Below are 18336 nucleotides of genomic sequence, written 5' to 3' on the forward strand. Positions count from 1 at the left end.
CCAGTTATTATGTTACGATATACTACCCTTGATATGCCTGCCCGGGTGCCCTAGATCTCACCCACAACCCCTGTCCCTGCCTACTTGCCTCCACTCCTGGCTAACCCTAGGCGGGCAAATGGGTGGCGATCCCTACTCTCACTAGGGACTGAAAAAGGGACGCTGGGGTACCTGAATGGAAAGGTTAGAATGCTGACAGCAAAGGCAGATGTAAATAACCAACACGAACAATACTAAGCAGAACTGAGGCAGATGGAATAACCTGGCGGATAATAACAAAGTATGGCAGACAAGATAACAGAAGCAGGAGATCAACAGAGGCAGACTAGCTAGCACACTGAGGGAAACCAATAACTGGCAGTGATTGCAAGTCTCGACCTTTAAACAAAAGCCTCCGCCCAGGGGCGGAGAGAGGGAGACAGCCAACTCCCCACAGAACACAACAAAAGGGAGCTTGTGCACGGCAGCTGCACTCACAGGTGCGCGCGCGCCGCGCGCCACCAGCACCATGCCGGCCAGGCACCTGCGCCCCTGGCAGCCGGACAACAAGCCGGTCCCGACCGCGGGACCCTGCACATTGCCACCCTGGGAGGACCAGCAACCACCCCATGGTAACACACATATGGCAATGTCATCATAAGAATAAAAAAGTGGGAAGGTGAGTAAGAAAAAAATAAAAAAAGTCCGGCCAAAAACGGTTGTGACGGGAAGGGGTTAAAAATCCAATTGGTTTAGAAACCTAATTATTTGGTATGAAGCATTTTCTGCAAAGTTCTCCCTTTGCTTCTGGTTCCTTCCTCTTTTCAGATGTGGTTGCATCTTTGTTGACATCTGGGTGATCCTTCTGGTTTTCTGGTCGATGTAATTGATAACATTTGTGGAGAGATGTTACTTCCGCCGTTATTCCTTTTCCATCAGCTCACATTTTTTTAAATTCAATTGTAACATTTTTTTTCTTTAAATGCAAACTAAAAAATCCCACTGTGATCTTCAAAAATATGCCAAATTTTTTAATATTCCCTTTATTAATAATTTTATAAATAGTACTTTGAAGAGAAACCATGAGAAAGTCCCAGGAAGGACTCCTTTCCCACTAACACGTCAAGAGTTCCCACAAAGCTAAGCATTCCCGTACTCGGAATGGACTGACAACACTAAACCCAAGCAGCCATTGGGGGATATGGAAAAAACCCACAGCTCCAGCCACAGAAACTCGATTTGCTTCGACTTCTTCTTTGATGAAAATATGTCTGTTCCCCTGTAATAAGGAACCAATTTTCAGCTCTGTATGGGAACGTTTTCATGCTACATACTTATCGGAGGTCACTTCCAGTTCAAACTGGAGAAGATTTTCTCTTCTTTTTTCTCCACTGCTTGTCTAGAAAGCTTTACCTGTAATAAGGAAACAGATTATTACAAGTAACGGCCATGGCCACTGGCTTACCCTTCCTGGTGGCTAGGGCATACATCCTGCTCGGCGCCTGCTCATCCTCTGAAAGTGGTCTGGAGGGTGCGTGTGCTTGGACGCATTCTTAAGGCACCCTTGGATATATCATCCCGCTTAAGGTGCTACTTTGTGTTTGTTCTGATTCTCTGGTTCCTGACTTCAGCTATTCCAGATTACATTGGCGTGTCCACTCTTGACACCAGCTCTAATATGCTGACTACGCTTCTGCCTAATGCTTGCCCCAACCTCTAGGCTTCTGGACAGTGCTGGACCTGTTCTGTATGACCTGACCTCTGGCTTATTCCTCATTTTGAATTTATGCTTCTTGCCCCAACCTGTAATGTCTGACTACGCTCCTGTTCTCACCCTCAGGTACCACACTTCGGTCCATAGCTATATTACTGGGACAATTTCCACAGTAATGGCTTGAGGAGCCCGTAACAAAACCTAGATTGCAATTGGTGGGGATAAAAGGTGAAGACCGGGGGACCTCAGGTGTCACCTCTGGATTTGGTCTAATCACTATGTGGCACAGTGGACCAGCTGTGGATCCTCTGATCCCGACATTGATACTGGCCATTATCACAGACTAGAATGGAGTTTTCATTAACAGATCTGTTGTTTGGCATTAATGCCTTTCCAGTTTTGGCACTGACTACATCTGACAAATATTGAAAAATTCCAACATGGCAGGTTTTAAATTAACATCTATCTTAACTCTTTAAGGACCATGCCGATTTTACCCATGTGGTGGTTTAACTGCCCAATTTTTTTTCTTTAGCTACCAAAATTACTTTTGCTGCACCCCCCCCCCCCCCCCGTGACATATAGGGCGATTTTTTAAATATTTTTTTCACTGACTTTTTTTTCTTCAGTTTTTTAGTTTTCTTGGGAGTAAAAATCTAAAAAAAATGATTTTTTTTAAACATTTGTACTTTTTTAAAAAAAAATTAGTATATTTACTCTAAAATAAAGTATGAGAACGTGTTTCTCTATTTGTTTTGGATGCTTTGATATATTGGATTACAGGGTGCTTATAGCGATGGTTTTGGTTGGCGTCGGCTTTGTGTTATTTTCTTTCTTATGTATGTATTGTTGTTTTATTCTGTAATATTGTTCTACTGATGTATGGAATTATGTTTTTACTATCTATGTCCCCCATGACGTCATATAAGACCTCTAGGGGACATTCACATGTTTGTTTTTTTTTAATTTGACACTTTCCCACTGTAGAAGGGGCATCCATAGGAGCCGCATCCATAGGGAAAACATCCCCTGTAGTGACATTAGTCACTGGCAGAGGTGATCAGGGACTAGTATGACCCTGTAGCTCTGCTGCAGCAGGGAACCCCCCACGGTCACGGCTCCCGTAGTGGAAGTTGCACTTTCACTTTCACTTTCTAGTACACAGTGCTCATTGAGTGCTGTGTACTCGGGAAAGGAAAAGGCAGAAATGGTAAAAACTCTTTCCTGTCTCTGATTGATTGCAGAAGCAGGAAGCTTAAATCCCCGCCATAAATTTACTATCGGTGGGGCTTTGAGCCCAGGACCAGGTGCTGTATATTTACCGCGCTTGGTCCTTAATGGGTTAAGGCCCTCATACTATTGCAGTTTAGTCATCTGAATCCACATATAACAACCAGTCAGGATGACTCTCTAATCTGTATGGAGATGGCTCAACTTTCCCGCAACAGATGATGTCGGAGGAAAGAAGGATCAGGGACGTTGAGTTTCAACAACTAACCCTATTGTTCCCAGGGAGATGAACAATTTTGCAATGATCAGCAGGTCTCCAGGTATCACAATGGGGTTTATTTATCTTTAAAACTATGGTCCTCCTACTACGACTAGAATGTCATTAAAACTACGTGTCAAAAGGGTTGGTTCATCTAGATACCTTAATTAGATATGCACTATAGAAAAAAATCCATAGAAAATGTAATAATCTAATGTATTTTAGGTTGTTTGCTCACAACATCCATTCCATTCAAAGATCCATTACATCTGACTGGATGTAATTTTATGTAATCAAATGAAATCTTATGAAGAAGACTTGCAGAAGAACTTTGGAGGCTTGCCCTTGTGTGTCATCTTGTGTGTCTCCTTAAAGGGTTGGCCATTGACCTACAGGGTAGCAACACTCAATAGGTGGCACAACTTCCCTACTATGTCACATAGAGTGTGAGACAAGACGTGGATGCCTGCCTTAGGACTCTTTGAAGGCAATTTTTACCAGGTTGAAAGTAAACCCTATGAGTGAAATGGGCACCAGCAGATGACCAGTTTTCCCTTATGCTGATGCCAGCCCTGGTCTGTCTGTTGCTGTAAGTGAATTGGATGATAAAACTGTTGTCAGTCATTCTCTCATTAAAGTGACCCTCTGATTGTTGAACAAATCATACAGAAAGAATCATGCAGTGTTTGACTACTGATGTACCTGGTAGCAAAGAAGCAAAGTGGCCGGCTTATCTTGGAACACCATAGTTGGGTCAAAGGAAGAAGGAAATGGCGGCCAAAAAGGGAGTAAGGATGGCAGCGGGTAGGAGATGATGATGATGAAATGTTGGTACAGAATATTTATACACACCTTCAGCACTTCACTTCCTGGAGCAAACGTGGAGGCCAAACCCAGCACATGATCAACAATGGAATCTTGTGTTGCCCTGGTGGAGATTTTCATCAAATTAGAAGACTTTTCACTTGATTAAGGCGAATTGTTAACCAAAAAAGTTACCTTACTAACCGAGCAAGGCTCGTAAAATTACACCAAGTCCTTCACCAAATACATTTTCATTTTCATCCATGGTTGACACAATAAAGCTCCAACACTAACCCGCAGATGACCTTCAATTGTTTTCAAAAGTCTATATTCAGAGCCCACAGAACTAAAATAAACCCGACCCTTGCTTCTACCCAAGTGAAAATAGTAGGTCCCAAGAACAGCAAGACAATATTTAATCTTCCCCATAGCAACTCTCCACCACATATCAATGTACAATGCTGTAGGATTCCACCGTGCCACAATGTGGTTACCCTCAGACGTTCAGGTGGTGACCGAGAAAAACTGCACAAAACGTCTAAGACAAATATACTGTAATAGAAAAGACCATACAGCGAGAGCTGAACATAGACGGGAGCCTTCTTACGGGTATCACTTAGTCTGTGGTGAAGAAAAATGTTTTCTCTTTGATCAAATTGTGATGGCAATCCCAGTATATAAATCTTTGTGTATTGGGATTTGGGGCCTTACGGGGAATTGTTAATTCAAATGCGTTAACTCTGGTTTGATTCAGCTATAGAAGTGTACGTACACAATACACAGTTACACAATAGTATGAGGCAATGCTTATATGAAATATCTGTTTTTCATAACTCTGCTGACAAAGATGAAAGTTAGCAATTTAGCCGTAACCAACATGTATAAATATATGTGACTGTCCAGCTGCATGCACTAATACGGAACTAGGAATCAGACAATCAACCGCATCCGAGACGGACTACCGTTTTTTGATTACCGCAAAAATACCCCAGCGATTTTACTGGAAACAGATGCAAATAACATGGGCGGTCTATGCAATTACTAATTCATGAAATAGCCTCCAATCATATCGGTTTGACACACGTGGGGCGAGACAGCCCATTCCACTCTCCAGAGTGCCACCACGTGACAGGCAATACCAGATGACCGGATGAAGGAAGACGCTTATCCAATAATCAATCAGCACATTGTGTCTATGTAATTCTTGCCTGCCCCAAAAGGGCTGTGTTTGATATGCCTTGAGGTGCCTTATAAAGCTTTGTTACACTCCAAGAATAAACAGGAAGTTACTTTTTCTTGAACTTGGGTCAGACTGAGTTTCTTCTGGGAGACAGTGCACTGTCCGATACCTTATCAATCAATCTGGAAGGGTGTGATCATTCCTAATTGAGTAGGCCGTGGTTCCAAAAACAGGAAGGTTCTACGACATCTGGTGGAGAATGCGGGCAGCGTGATCGATTAGGATCCAAAGAAGCCCGGACACAAGGCACCGGACAGACAACCTTGGATCTAGTGGGCCCACCAAAGAACACGGTAAGATAAATCAATTATCTATACCTGTGTGGCTAGGTTCAGGTTTGCCTGTGTTGTGCCTAGGCCGGACACCTTGGAGCCATACAACAGGTACTTCTTTAAGTCTCGATCACGTGGAAAGAACCTGTTATAAAATATAGAGGAATGATTACATGCCTGTCGTTTTGAGAGTACTGGTCGGTTGGCAAGGTCAGTGAATTGCTTTAAGGGAGAGGAAGTCCCCGCAGGGGCCCCTGCTCGGTCAGGCTTGGTGGCTAAAGCCTTAGAGACAGGGGGGCCTGACGTGGTAGTTTGACTAGGAGGTCCTTGCTCGGGTCAGGTTTGGTGTCTAAAACCTTAGAGTCAGGAAACGGTCAAACGTCTGGACAGGCACCTCTGCTCCGGTAAAGTCTGGTAAAAGATCTAGGACAGGGGGGCCTGCCAGACAGTATCCCGAGGGGTAGTTTAGACCAAACCAGCCGTACTGGTGCTCCGTCTATTTGTCTGTTTGTCTATGGTATGAGAATACCACACATGTCTTGCCCGAATTGCAAAAAAGGATTGTTGTTGACAATAAGTACACTTGGATGGGAGATCTGTAATCAGAGCGATCCATACCCCCCCCACCGTTGTGGTTACGGGCCACTGCTCGAGGGTAATGGACCACAAATATTTGTTTATCGTTTAAACGTGCATGAGTGGATCCCTCTGGCTGAAGGTAGATTGTTGAACTGTGTAGCAGTAGAACTCTGTGAGGTTCTAGGACGGGACATACTGTGTCCGGTATCTAGCGTTACTCCTAGAATTTTAGACCTGACTGCCGTATTTGAGATTGGAATGCAACACCTGTTGTATCAAGGACAGTTTTTGCATCCCCCTCTGAGATGTGGAAATCCAAATAATCACTGCTACCACTGACTCTCTGATGTGTACAATAACTGTAATGGACAGTACTAACAATTACTATTGCTAAATTAGGTAACAGTAGAGTATAAGCAATTACAATCTGAATGGTTCTGCTCATCCATTGCATAGATCCACATTTCATTGCATAAGATAAGCCTTGCATAGAATTAAGAGTGTTTATATATCGTGTAGAGTTAATCCTGCTTGCATCTCATATAGAAATAGTCTGTCTGTATATTGCATAGATTTAAAGTTAGATCTGTGATATAGGGTTAAACTGTAGTCTGTTATCAGGAAAAGAGGAAGTCATTCTGACACTCAGCTCCTGAATTACACATCGCACTTAGGGAAAAGGAATAAAAAAAAAACAACAAAAAAGGCCCCTAGAAGCTAGAAACTAGAAATAGTCTTGACCATCACTGTTCCGGATCAGTGACCTAAGGACGAGATATTTATAGTACCGCACCGCTTGTCTCTTGTCTGGACTACGACGCGATCCCAGCCGGCACAGTTAGCGCTAACTACGCACGCTGCTGGCATACACCTGCTCCGTAGTCATATCAGTCCATTAGCCTCCCGTTCGCCTAGGGAAAGTGTAGGCGGCCATAGGAACGAGCGGGGGGACCCTTTACGAAGTGCCACCCCGTACAGGTGAGGGTTGTGGGTTTCTCGGGAAAAAAAAAAACACACGAGACGCCCATGCCCCCCTCCTGAGATAGGTAGGGATTCCACCTCCTCGTTGTAGGGTATTGGGGGCGACAGAGGTTAATGGACATGGGAAGCAGGTTGGGTGTAGTGTCGCTGAACTAGAAAATATCCTCCTGCTAGAGAGAGAGAGAGGGGGGGGGAAGCCCTGCAGAGGGGGAGAAAAGAGGAAGTGCTAGTTTAGAATCTATTAGTACTACAGGTCCCAGCCAGACGCCTAAAAATACGGACTTAAGAATGGGGAATGAATCGAGCAATAATAACGGGAGGCTGGCACGGGATTTAGTAGCCGAAAGAGAAGGCAAGCAATGCTCAAATAAGTGGCCGCAGATACGGAAGATTGCATGCTGGGATGCAGATGCAAATGGGCGACTTCAGCCGGAGGCCTGGCGAGTTCTGTTAAAAGATAGGCGTGGCTTGTTGCAGGATAAAAATTTGCTCACAGCTGCAGAAGGATGGTATCGGGTCTCGAAGACGTTAAATAGAGACGGGTGGGGCGAGACGGTGCAGAGAGAGGGAGGGAAATACAAACGTTATGTGTATCATGCAAATGCTGTGAACCCACTTCTTACACATCCGTCAGCACCTCCCATGCATTCAGGTAACTTACCATATTGGATGTGCCTAGTCTGTGGAGTGCAAAACCCCAGGCAGAGAGAGACCTGTCTGGGATGTGGCTCCCCGCGCCCAGACGGAAGTGTAAATGAGCCCACACTTCCTGTATTCAACGCTGAGCAGGCGGTTCCTGTATCCGGAGCTGCCGTGCGTTTCAACACTGCAGTTTCCTGTGATGATGTCGCAGGAAACACTAGGCATTCCAATATGCGTTCCACAGCCACTTCCTCAATGACCACTTCCTCTGGCAGCCATCTTAAGACACCTCAGAGGCCTAGGGCACTGCCACCCACTCCATACGGGGGCCATCTTGGTACACCCCAGAGGCCTAGTACCCAGCTGTCCACCCATGAAGGCAGCCATATTGCTACACTTCAGAGATGCAAAACACCTGCCATGTCTCCACTATATCCAGTGATAGATCCTCAAACATTGCAAGCACAAAGACAAGCTGTCCCTCTGTTCCCAGACCAGCCAATTACAGAGGAGCAGCTGAACGCAGGACCTGTTACAAGGGAAGGTGGAGCTCAGGGAGGCTCTGATCCACCCCCACTCCTTCCCCTGCAACCCAGGGAGGAAGATGGAGATCAATGGACAGAGAGTGAGGAGGATGAAGTAATAGGAGTCACCAGGTCTGGAGAGAAGTTCCGAGGCCGACCCCCCCCTGTGAAGATGGTGCGCCGCCGGGACGGCATATTGGCAAACAAGGAATATGGTGCAAGGCCAAAACATCGCTCAGCAACAGCGACTTCAGGGGGAGCAGAAGAACAATTCTCGCTAACGAAGCCCAGCTTACGGAAAAACCCAGCAGCTCGCACGAGTATACAAGAACAACTTAACTTTGCACCCCCCAATACATCTACTCCTAAAGTCCATTTCATGTCTCCACAAGGAGATGACCCTTATGGATCACAAGACTCCCTCACACAAGATGAACATCAATCACTGGCACCACAGATCACGCCTCAGCTGGCACCACACAGGATGCCCTTCGTACCGGCAGACGCCCCGCTCCTATACGTCAGCTTCACTCCAAGCCAGGCCACTACCCTCCAGGCGGGATTACCAGATCCAGAAAAGCAACCCATGCCTTTCTTCAGGAAGTTGGTCCAGTACCAACGTAATTATTCAGCCACCTGGAAGGATCTACAGGCCTTGACGGAGGTGAAGGCCGGAGATACGTATTGGCCGGTCATCCAGAAATCCCTTGATCCAACAAGTGAGAATGCTACTCCAGAGACAACATATGCTTCCGGAAGGGAATTCTGCAAGCAAGTGAAGGCCTGGGCGCAAGACAGGTTGGCGGATCAAGCTATCACACTGCAGGACGTGACCCAAGATAAAGGGGAATCTGTGGACAAGTTTTATGGTCGCCTCATTCAACTCTTTGACGATCTCGGATTCTCATCACAAATCAGAACACACCAATTGATGCTTTCCGCTGCTTTTGTTTCTGGTTTACGGGACCCAGTAAGGAAAGGACTGATGGCGGCAAAGCCAGAATACAAGATCCTGGCTATCGATGTCCTACTACCAGTCGCAAAGGGAGTAGCAGGAAATGGACCTACCCCTATGATGGTGGCGATGGGAGCTCCACACAATCGTAGTCAGGATGAGCCAAGAAGATGTTTTAGATGTAACAAAACAGGGCATTACAAGAGAGACTGCCGTGCACCACCAGGACAACACGGACCAACAAATCAGGCCAGAAGACAACACGGACCAACATCTTCTGATGACTTACCACCACCACCACCACCGGTATCCTACCATGGCCCGTCCCAATAGGACGCAGGCAAGCCAGTCTCCAGTATGGCCTCTGTACAGAACCCTGCAATAGATAATACCGGACCCCAAGCCCAAGTGACTCTCTCTATTGCAGGGAATCCAATTACCTTCCTACTGGACACTGGTGCAGCCAGGAGCATCATTCGTGCTGACGATTTCCCCTTCAAGCACCTGCTGGATGATAAGACCATATTGACCGTAGGAGTAGGGGGAAGGCCGTCTGAAAACCCACTAAGCAAGCCACTTCCTGTCGGCATACAGAACATCCTGGCTAGATTTGTGGTCCACAAGACCTCACCACTCAACCTACTGGGAGCCGACCTTCTATCAAGACTTCAAGCTACAATTGCCTACACCGAAGACGGTGGCATAACGGTTACCTCCCCGCTATCTGAAGATGACCATATGACACTTGCCTCAGAACCATTCCTCATGACCTGTCAGGAAGTTCGAAAGACAATACCAGATGAAGTGAAAGCAAGAATCCCTGATACACTGTGGTCAAAAGGACCTGAGGACATTGGTCGTCTGAGAGTTCCACCAGTGATGGTGAGGATGAAGCCTGGAATGCCATTCCCAAGAAGACCACAATATCCACTGAAGCACTCAGTGTCGCTAGCCATCGACGAACAGATTAAGTTGCTGATCCAGAACGGAGCCCTTGTGCGATGTGAGTCGCCATGCAACACCCCGTTGTTCCCGGTGAAGAAGAAGACACCGAAGGGCGAACCAACCAAATACCGTATGGTTCAAGATCTACGGGCAGTGAACCAAGCTACCGTATTGGAAACTCCTCTGGTGCCGAATCCACACACGCTACTGTCTGGAATTCCGCCAACAGCGAAGTACTTCACAGTGATAGATATGGCAAACGCTTTTTTTGGAGTCCCATTAGACGCATCATGCCAATATTTATTTGCGTTCACGCACAACGGAGGCCAACTTACATGGACTGTAATGCCTCAGGGTGCACAGAATTCACCCAGTCAATTTGCCAAAGCAATGTCTCTGATTCTAAACCCATGGATGGAGGGGCACCCCACAGTGGTCTTACTCCAATATGTGGACGACCTGTTACTTTGCGCCGACGATCTGGACACGGCCTCCTCCTCCTCTGAAAATCTTCTGTGCTATCTGGCATATCAGGGATGTAAGGTGTCAGAATCCAAGTTACAATGGTGCTGCACAACCGTCATCTTCCTTGGCCACTGCATTTCCCAAGGAGTACGACACTTGACAGAAGACCGGATCGCCGCCATTCAACAAGTGCCGCTTCCCAGATCTGAAAAGGCCCTTCAAGCTTTCCTGGGACTGATCTCGTACTGCAGAGCCTGGATTCCAGAGGCCTCGTTGCTGATGCAACCCCTGTACGAAGATGTCAGAAGGATCGGTGAAGAAGGAGGAAAGGCCAAGGCCCCGTGTGCACTCTCTGAAGACTCGACAAGAAATTTCAGCACGCTTAAGGACCTGATCTCTAAAGCACCTGCATTGGGACTACCAGACTACGACAAACCATTTGCTCTGTTTGTGTCCGAGAATCAAGGACACGCATCAGGTGTCCTTACTCAGAAACATGCTGGAAAATCGCGGCCCATCGGCTACTTCTCAGCCAGACTCGACCCAGTGGCAAGAGCAGGACCTTCCTGCCTACGGGCAGTCTTTGCAGCCCATGTCTTGCTGGACAAGACCTCAGATCTCGTGTTGGGTTACCCTCTGACTGTCCTGGCTCCGCATGACATTGCCGCCGTACTCAACCAGACACAGCCGAAACATCTATCAGCAGCAAGGCATCTACGCTTGCAATGCTCACTGTTGATTCCGGAGAATGTCACCCTACAGCGTTGTAATGTCCTCAACCCTTCCACCCTCCTTCCAATTCTTCAGGGGGAAGGCGAAGAGGAGAATGGAAACGAGGAAAAACCGAATGGTTCCGTCTCCTACTACGACATTCCACGCCCTTCACATGACTGCGTCAAGATGATGCAACAGGAAATCTCTCATCTACCATCAGTCTATGACAAACCACTGGAACCCGTAGACTACACACTCTTCGTGGACGGCTCCAGATTCGCCGATGAGATGGGTCGGTACCATACCGGTTACGCAGTTACCACCTCCACGAAAATAATCCAAGCTCAACAACTCCCTCCTACCGTATCAGCACAGGAAGCCGAACTACAGGCCCTCACACGGGCGTGTGAGGTAGCCCAGGATCATACAGCCAACATCTACACAGATTCACGGTACGCTCATGGAGTGGCACACGACTTCGGGATGATCTGGAAAGTTAGAGGATTCCTCACAGCTGCAGGCACCCCAGTCAAGCATCACCAAGCCATCAGGCACCTGCTGGATGCCCTCCAACTGCCACGGAAGGTGGCCGTACTGAAAGTGAAAGCTCACAGCAAGAAGAACACTGAAGAGGCCGTTGGTAATCATACAGCGGATCAAGCAGCAAAAAGAGCTGCAAGGGGGGAGTTTGGAAGAATTGGAATTCAGGTGGAAGCCCTACCGGTTGGGGTGGAATCAATGGAGGGACCAGACCCGTCCATGATGGTCAGTGTGGATGAGAAGATACGACCGGACTACCTTACAGAAGCACAAAAGAAAGCAACCAAGGAAGAAAAAGAAGAATGGACGAAAAAGGGAGCGAAAAAGGACGAACAGGGATTGTTTGCGCTGGCAGGCCGCCCATGCTTGCCTAGAAGCTTCTACCCAGCAGTGGTACAGTGGGCACATGGCCCAACCCATTTGTCCAAGATGCTCATGAACGCATTGATCCAGAAATATTACCTGGCGCCTGGCATCACAACGTTGGTGGACAAGTACTGCAGAGCTTGCACCATTTGCGCCCAATGTAATCCAGGAAAAATGGAGGAGACACCAAGAAAACACCTGGCCAAGCCACTGTATCCATTCCAACGGATCCAGATTGACCACATCCAGATGCCGAAATCAGGACGCTTTGAATACGCCCTAATAGTGGTGGATGTTTTCTCTGGGTGGGCAGAGGGATACCCAAGTACAAATATGACTGCCAAAAGTACCGCTAAGAAACTCATGACTGAGTTAATTTGCCGTTTTGGAATACCTGAAGTCATCGAAAGTGATCAAGGTCCAGCGTTTACCGCCAACGTCACCAAGGAGATATGGCAGGCGTTGGGCAGCAGTCTTTTGTTTCACACACCCTACCACCCCCAGAGTAGTGGTAAGGTAGAGAGACTGAACGGTACCTTGAAAACAAAAATACTTAAAATGTCACGAGAAACTGGCATGCCCTGGCCAGAAATCCTCCCCATAGCACTGTATAGCGTGAGGTACACACCAAGGGGAAAACATAAGTTGTCACCTTATGAAATTCTTTTCGGGACCGTCCCCAGACTAGGGTGTTATTTCCCCCAGCAGTTACAATTGCACTCTGATGTTCTGACTAAGTATGTTATATCACTCGCCAAAGAAATAACTAAAGTCCATGCACGAGTCTTCTCTTCCATTCCAGACCCAGACCAGGACACAGGCACCCATTCCATACAGCCCGGAGATTGGGTGTACGTAAAGAAGTTTCTGAGGAAAAACTCTCTTGAGCCAAGGTTCGACGGTCCATTCCAGGTGTTGTTGACCACTGCCACCTCGGTGAAACTAGAGGGGAAGCCTACCTGGATCCACGCAAGCCACTGCAAGAAAGCTCCATCTCAGAAGGACGACTCATCATGAAATATTTAGGTCAAGTTATCATAATACTTCTCCTATGTGGGGGTCTGGTAATGTGGGACGGAAAGGGTACCTCAGTGAAGAACCAGAAGCAGCAGGCTAAACTAGTGAGGGAAAGCCATATCAATATGTGGGAGTATTTAGCCAGAGATGTTATCAATATAACTAATATGTGCATGCCTAAATTAAGGAGCGGGGAAGATATTCTACAAGCTTGCCTACTGGCCGTTCCCACTCCAGTAAATGTATTGAGATCAATTTATGCAATGGTACATGATGATGATGATGTGGGGGGAGGCGATGTGATACAAGATAACACCTTCATTAACATATATGAGTATTGTCCCTACTGTGAGGCTATAGAACACGCTGACTGGTCCAATATGACTGAGTTCCAGGTCAGAAATGTCTCACAGGCTGAGGTATGTTATAACTTTACATGTAATCCACGGTACATTGGGAAATGTGAGAGGGGCCAAGTGGTCACTAGTGATTCCCAAATACTTTGCTCCCGTACTGAAGAACAATGTCAAAAGATAGTGACTACCATGTCTTGTGGAAAAGTAGTTCGGAGTCCCAGCCACACCAGACATGTCAAACTACCAGTAGGATGGGTCCTGTCCTGTGGCAATTTAACATACACATATATCCCCGCCAACATTACAGGAGGACCGTGTGCATTGTCCCGTCTAAGTATCCTTATGTATCAGAAGCCAGACCCCCCGGCACCCACATCCTCACTTAGGGATCGGAGGGACATCCACGGCCTGGCCGATAACTGTGTAGGACCACCCACTCTACTGAGTTTCTCAGAGCACACAGCACTAGCTCTCAGCATTCTAGGCACCCCCGCATTAGCCCAGCATAACACAAGAGTGATTAACGGTTTAGCTTGTGACATGGTAAAGGGCCTAAATGCCACATCCCAGGCACTGGACCTACTACTCTTAGATGTACAAAACATACGAAGAGCCGCCCTACAAAACAGAGCCACCATTGATTACATCCTTATGACCATGAACCATGGGTGCGAAGAGTTTGAAGGGATGTGTTGTTTTAACCTCTCTGACAACTCTGCGTCAATCCATCAACAGATCAACCGCCTGAGAGATCTAGCCACCAGTATCAAACAAGGAGCGGACCAGGGGTGGTTTGACTGGTTGACAGGGTCCTGGTTTGGATTTACTCTGATGAAGAAAATACTAACTGTTTTTGTTGCCATTGTAATGGTTCTAATTTCTGTTTGTTGTTGCATACAGTGTATCCCGGCCCTGGTGTCTACCTGGTCCACCTGTTTCTCTATGATGTCCGGCAGTAGGCCCACTGTCAATGCCAATGTCGTCATCACAGATCCAGAATACGATGATGTTGACCCATCCTACACCCCCATGAGAGCAATGGCTCCAGTCTACAACACCTTACAAGTCTAGAGTGAGGTCTAAGAGTGAAGTCTAGAGTCAGCAGTGGGGGTGGGATGGAGCAGGGCGAGTTTGGTGAAACAGATAGTTTCAAGGGGGGTCTGTGATGGCAATCCCAGTATATAAATCTTTGTGTATTGGGATTTGGGGCCTTACGGGGAATTGTTAATTCAAATGCGTTAACTCTGGTTTGATTCAGCTATAGAAGTGTACGTACACAATACACAGTTACACAATAGTATGAGGCAATGCTTATATGAAATATCTGTTTTTCATAACTCTGCTGACAAAGATGAAAGTTAGCAATTTAGCCGTAACCAACATGTATAAATATATGTGACTGTCCAGCTGCATGCACTAATACGGAACTAGGAATCAGACAATCAACCGCATCCGAGACGGACTACCGTTTTTTGATTACCGCAAAAATACCCCAGCGATTTTACTGGAAACAGATGCAAATAACATGGGCGGTCTATGCAATTACTAATTCATGAAATAGCCTCCAATCATATCGGTTTGACACACGTGGGGCGAGACAGCCCATTCCACTCTCCAGAGTGCCACCACGTGACAGGCAATACCAGATGACCGGATGAAGGAAGACGCTTATCCAATAATCAATCAGCACATTGTGTCTATGTAATTCTTGCCTGCCCCAAAAGGGCTGTGTTTGATATGCCTTGAGGTGCCTTATAAAGCTTTGTTACACTCCAAGAATAAACAGGAAGTTACTTTTTCTTGAACTTGGGTCAGACTGAGTTTCTTCTGGGAGACAGTGCACTGTCCGATACCTTATCAATCAATCTGGAAGGGTGTGATCATTCCTAATTGAGTAGGCCGTGGTTCCAAAAACAGGAAGGTTCTACGACAAAATCACAAAAACTCCACAACTCAGTAGAGCCTATATTATATATTCCCGAATGTTGTGTCTTTCTAATCTTCAGCCCTGAGGCTTATCTCATTGTGACCACCTCACGTGGTTCTACTTTGGGCTGCAGGTATTTTTACATCTTCGGCATACCTTCATTTGATGACACCGGACACAGGAAGTTGTTGCAGTCAAACAAAACTTTCCATTCAGTTCATGTGGTTACAGGTAAATCTAACAGCTCCTCGGCCTTATGGCCCACATGGATCAGGCACAGGCTAGAACATGGTATACTTAAGCATGGTGTGGTCTTACGACTTAGTCAGGCACGCCATTACACATTCTTTAACCAGGAGGAGGGTGCAATATGGGAAGGTCACACTGGTCAGAATGCCTTCTCTCCATGACCAGGAAGCTCCACGGTTGCTGCTGTGTCAACAGTCAGACTCTCCCCACAGCACATCATACTTCTTGTGCCTTCTGCCATTGCATTCACTGGTATGGACCCTCATTTGCACCCCAACATACTCTTTATACTATCTCTACCAAGCTTTCTTATATGGTTGTCACTGGGAACATTCATACCCCCAGTCCAGTAACTGATTATGTCAACCTCTCAAGGGATCACCATGCCAAGTCAGAGACCCTCCCCCACCAACAACCACCATGCCAGTACATCTTCAATAAACATTTTTGAACAATTACCACCATAACCCCCAAATAACTGAAACTCAGGGAGTAAAAAAGGAGAGAATACTGATTGGGTCCTATGCATTTACATTGATGGGTAGCATGTGAGTCTACAGATGAATTTGGGGGCTCTAATTTGCCAAGGCCCACCTGTACTGCCTGGATACCATCTCTGATTCCATGATGATACAAGAATACCCATGAATGAATAGCTAAGAGCAATCTGTCATTGGCTGAGCGCTCAGCCAATAGCTAAGCAGTAGCTGCTATTGGCTGAGCCCTCAGCCAGTCTGCACAGCCCTTTCAGTAGGTGGGGATTTTTAAATCCCCGTCTGCTGAAAGTGCTGGACAGCAGTGCCGGGGAGCCAGCTGGAGGACTCGGCTGACAGCAGGACAGGTGAGTAACTTTTTTATTATTTTTCTAAGCACTTTTTTATGATTATCGGGGAAGGGCTTATATTCGTTCTGCGGGGCTTGTCAGAAACCACTGCTTTCATAGGGATCGGCAGCATTGCCGATCCCATTGAAAGCAATGGGATAGCATGCCGCGGACTTCTGCCACAGCTGTCACAGAGGGTTCCTTCATTCCCACGGTCCCCGCGGGGATGAAGGAAACTCCTGTGACAGCTGTGGCAGAAGTCCGCGGCATTCTCCATATCTTTTCAATAGGGCTAGCGCTGCTGCCGCTGGCCCCATTGAAAAGACTGGCGATGTCGCAGCGATATCCCAGCAATTTTGGGATATCTGGCTGCGTTTTTCTCGCACTGCGATGCCAGACTTTAACTTTAGAATCGCATCGCAGTGGAGAAAAAAACGCCAGTGGGTGGGAGCCCTAAGGGTCCAACAAACCCTTCAGATTTCTGCAACCAGTGAGAATCTGAATGATTATCCTTCAGTATCATTTCTGCACCAAATGAATGACGAATGAGAATTCACTTCCTTCTCGTTCCTCGTTTAGGTTCCGCATACAGAAAACTGAACAACCGATTCACCTGTGAACTGGGAATCAGTCATCTATCAATGGCTGCCGGCTTACTGTAAATGGGGTGGGTGGGAACGATTCCCTGGGGCCCTAAGTAATGCATTGTACTGCCCTATGTCATCAAACAATCACATCTTCAAATCCTCTTGACGGACTAAAAAGTGGAGTAAAAAAAAGAGCAATAAAATTCATTTTTCTAAACACTATTCAGTTTAAAAAAATACATTTTTTTCTTCCCAAAAACCCTTTTTAAATGGATAAAACACAAATAAAATAAAAGAATACATGATGGGTATTATGGCCTTCATAATCATCCCGACAAGGAAAATGTCTTACTATTCATCTCGCATGGTGAATGCCGTAAAAGTAATTACAAAAAAGTCATGTCAGAGTTGCAGAAGTCACAAGTCCCCTAAATGGGTACCAATAAAACGGCAAAAACACGCCCGCTCAGAGCTGCGGTCCTGGAAAAACAAAAGTGTTGTGGCCACAGATTGCGGAATGCAGTCCGTTGCTTTTCCTTAAAAGCATGTTTTTTTGTGATCAGATAAGAAAATGATGTTATTTTTACCAAATGGTGAATGCCGAAAAAACTAAACTCCAAAACCATGGGGGATTTCAGGGGGCTTTGCATCTTACCTTAAAAAATGTAATAAACCTTCTACATCTCATTTCATGGACCCGGAGCGCGGTCCGTAAAATATACAACTCGTTCCACAAAAAACTAAAGAGAAACAACCCTCCTTAGCAATACGACAATGAAAACCGCTGGGTCCTTAAGGCAAACATAGGCTTGTTACTAAGGGGTTAAAAAGGGTTGCTGACGAGACTGGCAGGGCAGAACAGCAAGGTGGCAGAGCGCCATCCTGAGGTCACAGACTAAGAGAGTGTGCCCCATTTATGACTGAGGCAAATCTTCAAGTGTTGTGAAGAAAGTATGTGAGTGGACAGAGATGAGGGAACTTGTAGAAAGACTCTGCCTACCGAAGGTGATATCCAGTCCGAAGCCGCCAGACTGATCGACACGCATCCACCTGTAAGGCTGCGCAACGCTCAAGTAATGTGGCGTCAGGAGGACTGTGCTTCTAGGGCAGCATGGCAGTGAACCAGATGAGTGATCGAGGCTTCTTCCAGAAGTATGGTCAAGGTGGT

General features: G+C 46.5%; 1 long non-coding RNA gene across 1 annotated transcript in view; it reads right to left on the minus strand.

Moving 5' to 3' along the window:
* Window positions 1-1006: 1006 nt before the first annotated feature.
* Window positions 1007-18336, minus strand: part of LOC136572343 (uncharacterized) — a 20089-nt gene continuing 2759 nt past the window's right edge. The window contains exons 2-3 of the long non-coding RNA XR_010785795.1: window positions 4035-4110; window positions 1007-1392 (exon numbers count right to left, since the gene is read on the minus strand). This is a non-coding gene — a long non-coding RNA (uncharacterized lncRNA). The remainder of the gene's footprint in view (window positions 1393-4034; window positions 4111-18336) is intronic.

Source organism: Eleutherodactylus coqui, chromosome 7 (assembly GCF_035609145.1).
Source record: "Eleutherodactylus coqui strain aEleCoq1 chromosome 7, aEleCoq1.hap1, whole genome shotgun sequence".
NCBI lineage: Eukaryota > Metazoa > Chordata > Amphibia > Anura > Eleutherodactylidae > Eleutherodactylus > Eleutherodactylus coqui.